Source organism: Alosa alosa, chromosome 19, assembly GCF_017589495.1.
Source record: "Alosa alosa isolate M-15738 ecotype Scorff River chromosome 19, AALO_Geno_1.1, whole genome shotgun sequence".
In the NCBI taxonomy this organism is placed as follows: domain Eukaryota; kingdom Metazoa; phylum Chordata; class Actinopteri; order Clupeiformes; family Clupeidae; genus Alosa; species Alosa alosa.
The window spans coordinates 24,957,305-24,965,847 of NC_063207.1; the positions used below are offsets into that span (position 1 = coordinate 24,957,305).

Below are 8,543 nucleotides of genomic sequence, written 5' to 3' on the forward strand. Positions count from 1 at the left end.
TATTTAGAAATACAACACATTGTTATTACTTTTAAAAACCCGAACAAGTACAAATTACATCATAATTGGGCATTGTGCATTGGCATTACCAAATACATATTCAGACTGGAAATACAAAAAGGTCCAGGTTGAAAATTGTGACCAGCCACCCTTGTGGTCATGTTGGGCTTATAGGTACAAAGGAAAATCAGAGCACACAGTAACATATTTGAGTACTGACTTGAGATTATAAAGTGAAATGAAACCTAGATTACATAAGGAATGGCATGCTGATTTCACATTTTATATTATAATATAAATTGTAATTTTGTGTCCCATTAGGATGAACCACAAATGTCTTACCTAAAGCAAATCTTCATGGCATTATTGGCCTTAGTTATATATCTAACAACTGAAGAATTATACTTCAGTGATGCTACTTACAAAGCAAGTCTTGAAGAAATCAGCTGAGTTGTCATCAAAGAGTATTGGAAGCCCTCTCAGGACAAGGCATCTGATGTCAGCAGTGTCCGATGTCTGGATTGCAGTGAAAGCAGAGACAACACAGTAACATTAGAGACAGCTGTCATTCAAGACATCCATACACCAAAATCAGTAGTATCACTTCAGCTTACAAACCTTTGTTTGACTTAACAGACCATCCAGAAGTTGTCCCTTTAGACCTCTCTTTGACCTGATGATTTCAACCAGTTTAGGGCAAAGACGATCCAGAGACTCATAGAATTCCTGTTTCAGGTTTTTCCCTACCACTCTGCTGAATTCCTGGGAGACCTGAAACACACAGAAATAAATCATGTTTATCAAGACACTGTGAACAATCATTTATGTAGTTCACTTGACACTTGGGCTGTCCCATCTACTCTGTTTTTTGTCATGTACACATAAAAGGAATTGGGGTGATGAAATGATGGAGGGGGATGTACCTGTGTGTGTGTGTGTGGGGGGTATTGTATATGTGTGTGTGGGGGTAATGTATACCAAAAGCTACAGTAACATTATGTTAACTTCACATGGCTGCATTATATTAGGCTTTTACAGACATTAACAGAGACAATCAAACCTTACCTGATTTTCAACAAAGAGTGCCGGCCAACGCTGTACCATCTGGCTTACAGGAGGCTTGTCCATCACAACCTCCTTTCTTCTAAGAGACAACGTGAAGTCCATCTGCTGATTGATGAAGACTGCATCTGGGTTCTTCTTTTTCATCTCATCCACCAGTAGTTGTCGGGCCTTTTCAAGGCTCGTGGCATCATGTCCGTCTGGAAAATTGGGTAGGAAATTGACTTCCCCCTTTTTCGGTTTCTTGATGCTCTTGTTTGGTGGCTCCCCACCAACAGAGTGTCTTCCACGTTTACCAGAATTCACCTTGACATCTTTGTGTCCCAGGGCCCTCATTTTTGACCTGTAGTTACCCATCTTATCCGCTAGGCTCTGTATCCATCCATCGTAACCAGTTGGCGATGCCGTTTCTTGAAGACAGGGATGAGCTGCAATTAATGCCTTCGCTACTGCTCTAAGGTCCTTTTTTTGGGGGTATGCTTTGAACCTTGCATATAGGGTTTCAGCTATCTTGTGGAGAATGTCATGTTTCAACTCTTTTGAAACGGTCAAGTATGTTCCATCCTTGAGGTAGCTTAAATTCCCTTGTCGGAGTCTAAATTCTACATCTACAGAGAACTTGGGGAGGGAAAACTCATCAGGCCATGGCTTTCTCATCTGCTGTGATGACGTGGACAGCAGCGCTGTATCGGCTGTACTTACACTATCATCCAAATTTTCGCTTGCGATCTCCACCAATTCAAGCACAGGAATTATCTTCACAGTTGGTTTTTCTGGGAGTTCAGACACATCAGTGAGGTTGCAAAGTTCATTATCAAATTCTGGGTCTCTAAACTGTAAAGTGAAATTGTACTGAAGTGAGAGTGTGATTTTCAGACAGGTGATCAAATCGTCCACTGAACTGGGCCTTGAAGCCAGCATGAGTTTCCTGATGTCCCCTCGGCCGCAGAGGATAACACGCATAGTCATTGTTTGGGAGGCCATCTGTGGAGAAAAATCAAAAAGAACATTCAGCAATGAATAAAATGTCTCGGTGTCACCATTTGTCTCCCCTGTACAAGATGAAAGAGGGAAATGATCATTCAGGTCTGTAAGCTGAAGCACACAAAAAGACGGAACATCTGCACTGCAAAGCTCATATGACCGAAGGTGTTCAGTGTACCATGCCGTCATGATTTTGCATACAAACATTATTTCTGTGTTCACAGCAATAACATGAGTGATTAGATTAAATTCAGGAAGACATGAACATGATCCTGCTGAAAGTGCCATCTCTGCTTTGTAGTCAATTCCATCAATACAGACAGAGGATGCAACAAGAACTGCAGCTGTATTGGGGAGTTTTTGACCAAGCGCTCTCTGAACGTTCTCTGGTAAATCAGCAACCTGTACAGATGTAACTTTAGCCATCTCCACCTGTGGCCTGTAAAAGGAACTGCAGTCTAACTGGTAGCTGACAGCTTTCTGGTGTCTCACAGCAAGCGTCATTGGTACATTCTTAAAGTTCTGAGCATCCCGAATAACCTTTTTGAAGAACTTATGTTTTCCTTCAAATCGCATTGTCCACACTTCACAAAGTGGACCATACAGCTTAGTAATGCTCTAGGAAGTGATGTTTGGGTCGTAGCCTAAATTTTGTGAATGTGCTCTGCAGAAGTTCTCTGTGCTCAGCTACCTTCAATTCAAGGATGTACAATGACTCGGTGGTATGTCTTTGGGCAACAACCAGTGCAACAATGTCCTTAAGGAGCATGAGTATTTCCCAAGTGTTATCGCCCTCAGGAATATAATGGCCAATGAGAAGAGGAAGGAGTCGAATTAGGCACCAATTCTCATGGCCATTACCTCCTATTTTTTCCTTGGTGGAGAAGCCCTTACCAATCTGTTGTGGCCGATCAGTTTTGTCTGTGAATGAGTATGGAAAAGATCGGATAGCCGCATTCAGTACATCTAGAGTGAAGTACTTCTTTGCCACCAAGTCTGCAATGCAAAGAGACATCTCTATGGGAACTATGCCCTCGAACACATCATGTAGAAGGTCAGGAGGATAACCACCTATAACATGGAAATACTCCAATTTTGCAGTGAGTGGACATGCTCTTTTCACACCTGTATTTTTCCACAATGTTGGATCATGCAAAGACTCTTGTACCTGCACGTTATGTGTATCTTTATCTCTGATTTGAAATGCACCAGAGCGTACCTGTTGGAGTTGAGTGTCAGTCCTGGATGCCATACAGAATCTGCAGAATTTTTCCACTGAGAAGCTCTCAAAAAAGCCTGCAAGAGAGTGTGCACCCAAGTTATCTGCAGACACAAACAACACAGTTCCTTTGACACATGCACCAAGGTGCTCAATGTAAACACCTTGTTGCTCAAGAGAGACTAAATCACAAATGAGTGGGTACAGTACTTTGTCATAGCCATACTCTTTAACTGTTGTTGTATTGCACAAAAGTGCCAGCTGAATTGAATTAAGTGTCGATCTGTATTTTGCTGGTATGTTCGCAATGGTCCAGTATATCGCACACATCTTATGCTTCCCCCTTGATGTCCCTAATGGATTAGCAACCTCAAAATCATCTATATACAGGGTCAGGGCAATTGTAAACTCATCACTACACAGAAGGTCATTTCCTCTGAAGCACCTGCCATCTCTACAAGTATTGTACTCATCTGGGACATGAGCTGGCTTTGACATAGCCTTCTGTAAAATGTCTTGCCTACCAAGCAATTTTTGAAGCATTTGCAGGAGAGGAACATAAGCAACTGTTTTGCTGCCTTTCTCCACTACATATTCAATAGGCATTACCACTGGAAATTCACGCAACACATAGGATGCTCTTCTTTTCATGGTCGCAAGACATCCATCTTTGTCACAGGAGGTAGTGACAATGTTGCTTTCTGTCACAGCCTCAACCACTTCTTTTACAACTGACTCATCAATGTCAGGATAATAATTCTGGAGAACAGTTTTCACTGTTTTGTATATAAGTGGATGGGACAACTGAACTAACAGACAGAGTTGCTGAATGACTTCCTGGACAGACTTTTCTGGTGTGTGCAGCACTGTTTGCATTTTTTAAAACAGAGCTGCCAAGTTATGCTCCAAATGTTCTGCTAAATTTTCAGATTCTGCGTCATATGTGTCTTCAGTGACGTCCTCCAAGCTATCTGTATCAACCATAACATTATGGGAAATATCAATGTCTGTGCTTTCGTGTTCTAAACCAGCACCAGCTATTAATTCCTCCAGTTATGATTTCTGTGCTGCTTACTTTTATGTGCATTGAAAGTTGAGTACACACTGCTCTCAAAATCACAGCCTTTAAACGGACACTGGACCTTTTGGTGATCTCGAAGATGGGTGAAATATTCCGTTTCTTGGCAAGATTCAAGGAAATCGCAAAGCTGACAACGTAACTTAATTGGGAAAGCTGGGGCAGATTGCTGCGACTGACCTGCCAAATGAAATCGCGACATGTGAGTCCTAAGCGTGCCAAAGGACCTAAACGTGCACAGACACTCCTTGTAAGGACAAGGAAACGGTTCGCTTCTAGTACAGCTACCATGCTTCAGCCTGTAATGCTTTAATATTTAATATTTATTTCATACACAATCTGGCAACCTGAATGGATCAATGATTTTAAAATGAAGTTTGATGGCCATGCAAATTACGGGAGTTTTCCGGGAGAAATAACAAAACGGGAGGGTGCTGGGAGATGACCTTGAAATACGGGAGAAACCCGGGAAAAACAGTGATGACAGGTATGCTCAGCAAGGCTACAGTTGAAGATCAAGGTATTGGTGCAGATTTATTTTAAACATCAGCATTAGAGGAATTGACACCAAGCTAAGTCCCCCCCCATAATTTCACTCACGAACCCTAGTTTAGAATGCTTTCATTTTCAGATTTCATGGTTGTCTACATGATTCACACAGATTACAGAAAGCACGCAAGCAAATACAGCCTACACACGATTTGAAGTCCTACAAGCAATTAATGACCTTAAAGGAACCGTATGTAAGAAATTTCAATTAATCATAAATGTCACTAGACAGCAAGAAATCATGTTCATTTCAAATACTTATATCACTGACAACAGTAGTCCGGCCAGGATATTGTCATTTAAAAAGTGAAGTTGCAGCCCTCAACTGATGTTGATGTTGTGTTTTACCATGTCATGTTTTGGCCTGATGCGCCACCCTCTACCTATCTACTAATCATAAAGTCAGTAGTGTTTCGGCATCCGGGTTGGCAACCTCGAGTCAGGGGGGAGGGGATACACCACTGTACAGTAATTTGAAAGTGATTGCAGTACCATTTTTGGCCACAATCTTGGTTCCTTTTACCCATTTAAGCCCAAATTTTTCCCAGACATGCAAATATGCAAATCATGTGTTATAAGCAACCTTTTGAAATAATCAAGAATTATTTTTTTTTAAAAATGTAGAAAAGTAGATGAAAAAGTGTGTGTTATTACCAAATAATATGCGTATTCTCAATTAAAGGTTGATCAATTTTTTTGTTAAAATAAGGGTATTCTGACAGCAATCACTGCAACAGAATACTTGATCAGGAACTTGGGACTTTCCACACTGATATGAACACAGAGACCAATGGCAAAAATAAAGATCAAAATAATGTTTACATTGTTTATTTATTTGAATGCAATTTGCAACAGCATTACTTTAGCGTAACATGTATTGAAACATTTATTTGTAACTAAAATAAAACATTTTAATTTGTACTTTAGTGCAAAATTGTAATGTTGGCATAACATTTTAGTGCAACATTCACTAGAAAATGTACATTAGAGTCATGTACTTCATTCAAATTGAACATAATAACTTCAGAAACGTTGTACCCTCTCGAATATACAATGAAGAAGAGGCCTCATTTAACAAAAAATAAATGTATTTAGATTAGAGGCAGGTATACAGTAAAGAGGTAGGCACCAGAACAAAGTGCTTGATTCTGATTCTGTTTAACTAGGCTATTCTGAACCACAATCAGTCAGACATCTTATTACAGTAACATAGAATATAAATTTAACATTTAGAACATTTAGAGGCCTGAGGTCCCACTGTCATATAGCATCTCTTGACTCAACTGACCTTCTTTCTAAAAAAAAAAACATTTTGTCTCTTGTACTCCTATATTCTTAATTTGTTGGCCCTTTCAGCCCTCACTTTATCTTCTTTTCTACAATGAAGTGTTGCATTTCTCACATGCATAGGTGGTGCATTTATCACAAAGACGGCATCTCAGGAACCGATTCCTTGTGTTGACTGGCCAATGAGAGACTTGGTCATATCTTGCTTGATCTTGAACAGTAGTGGACAGTAGAGATCTCCTTCCGTGGCTCAGTGGCTTTGTGCCAAACCTTTGTATAAGAGATTGTGCCACTACCCGTTTGAAGGTGAGCAGGTCAATAGTTCCTCCCATAACATCTCTGTAAAAGTAATGGCTATTCACGAGTGCACTGTTGAGAGACCATGCAAAGATGGGCCACCACCACTTCTTGGACCTGATTGTAATGCTGTATCTTGAGGCCTGTTGGTCATAAAGATCAACACCTCCCATATGCTCATTATATTGCTTGATGCATTGTGGTTGAGGGACTTTGTCAAAAGCATGTTGCTCTTTGTTCCATCGTTTGACAACAGTCTCAGTATAGCTCTTCTCCATGTTTGTTGCCAAAGTGACAACGTTGTTGTCCTTCCAGCGGACCAGCAGCTTCTCTCCTTCTGTTAGAACAGCGTTTCTCAAACTGTGGGTCGCGGAGAAATGCCAGGTGGGGCGCGAACTGACGTGAAAAACAGCATTTTTTTTAATTTATTTTTTTATCTGTAGCCTGGGCCCAGGTAGCACCCGATGCGCAATGGACGCACTGTGTTATTCACAGGGATGCGCTCGTGTCAAGGCAGCTTAGTTAGTCCCGACCTACATGAGATTTTGAACGTTGTTGTGAGAGTGGTGAATTTCATCAAAACCCAGCCCTTAAAAGCGCGTGTATTCTCTGCACTTTGCGAAGAGATGGTAGCTGACCAAAAGGCTGTACTGTTTCACTTTGAAAGCCACAAGGTGGAGGTAAAGTGCTGTTGCGCGTGTTTGAGCTTCGAGTCGCCTCTTCTTGGAGGAAAAGCGCATGTTTGAATCTGCAAGCACGTTCGCTAATGAACATTTCTTGACGAAGATATATTTGATATATCTTAGCGATACATTTGAGTTAAATGTCCAGTTTCAAGGCAAAGACAAGCACCTACCTCACCTAGCAAATAAGATTACTGCATTCACCAAAAAAACTTGAGTATGGGACAGGCGCCTCGATCGCGACAGTATTATGTCTTTGAAATTTCTGAGCGAAATCGCTGAAACGTCTGATTGGGAGCCAGTCTTGTGATCCCATGTATTAAACAGTAGGCCTACATCACATCCCTGCAAAGTTTATTTCAAAAATATTTCCCAACCAGCAGTGCTCAGTATGACTGGATTATGGATCCATTTAATGCAGCATGTTGGTATTTCATTGAATATATTTCACAATGCTGTAAAATGGCCTATGCTTCCTAATATGTTGCTGGAAAACAGAAATATATGTGTTATGTATTTATTTATTATTATATCTGCAGCACCAGCTGATTTTAACTCTGTTGAAGAGGATATATTTAGAACTTGTCATTATTTCAATAAATTTGACAATTTTAAGCTTGACCTACCACTTTCTTAGAGCGATGAGGGACAGGTGGGGCTCGAGAATGCCCCCTTGATCAAAGTGGGGAATGAAAGAAAAAGCTTGAGAACCACTGATCTAGTTTGTTAACTACCACAGTCATGAGTTGGGTCGCGATAGTCTGTCATTTTTAAAAAGTGGGTTCCCAGAAAAAAAGTTTGAGAAACACTGTGTTAGAACTTGAGCACTCTAAAAAATGTTGGGTTAAAAATAACCCAAATATAACCCAGCCGCTGGTTAACTATTGGACCAACACCACATTGAGTTATCCTAACCCAATGGTCTGGGTACAGCAGTTTGGGTATGATTCTAACCCAAATCGCTGGGTTATATCAACACAACATTAGTTAAATTGGAACAATAGACTGGGTAAAGGTAACCAATGTGCTGGGTTATAACTATATACCGTACATGTTGAGTAAAATTCACACAGTATATTGGGTATAGATTCAACCCAAACCACTGGGTTATATCAACAGAACTGCTAGTTAAAATGACCAGTTGTCAGGTTTTCCAAACCCAGTATTTGGGTTGCATTAAGAGAAAATGGGCAACAGATAGCCATGCAATGAAATAAAACAGTTCGACAGAATTATTTATTTGACAGTTTACTTTATTTTTGAACGGCTAGCCTACTCTAAAAGCAGCATCAGCATGTGATAAGTTATTCCATGAAGACAGCTAGATTCACGGTCCATTTGGGGGTCAGCCCTGTCAATCAAATAATGAAAAAGAGTGAATTAA

General features: G+C 40.5%; 1 long non-coding RNA gene across 1 annotated transcript; it reads right to left on the minus strand.

Annotated features, from left to right (window-relative positions):
• Window positions 1–2,006: 2,006 nt before the first annotated feature.
• LOC125284478 lies at window positions 2,007–3,844 on the minus strand. The gene is made up of 3 exons (XR_007191869.1): window positions 3,266–3,844; window positions 2,941–3,042; window positions 2,007–2,046 (listed from the first exon to the last, which is right to left on the minus strand). It is a non-coding gene; the product is annotated as an uncharacterized LOC125284478 (long non-coding RNA).
• Window positions 3,845–8,543: the final 4,699 nt, after the last annotated feature.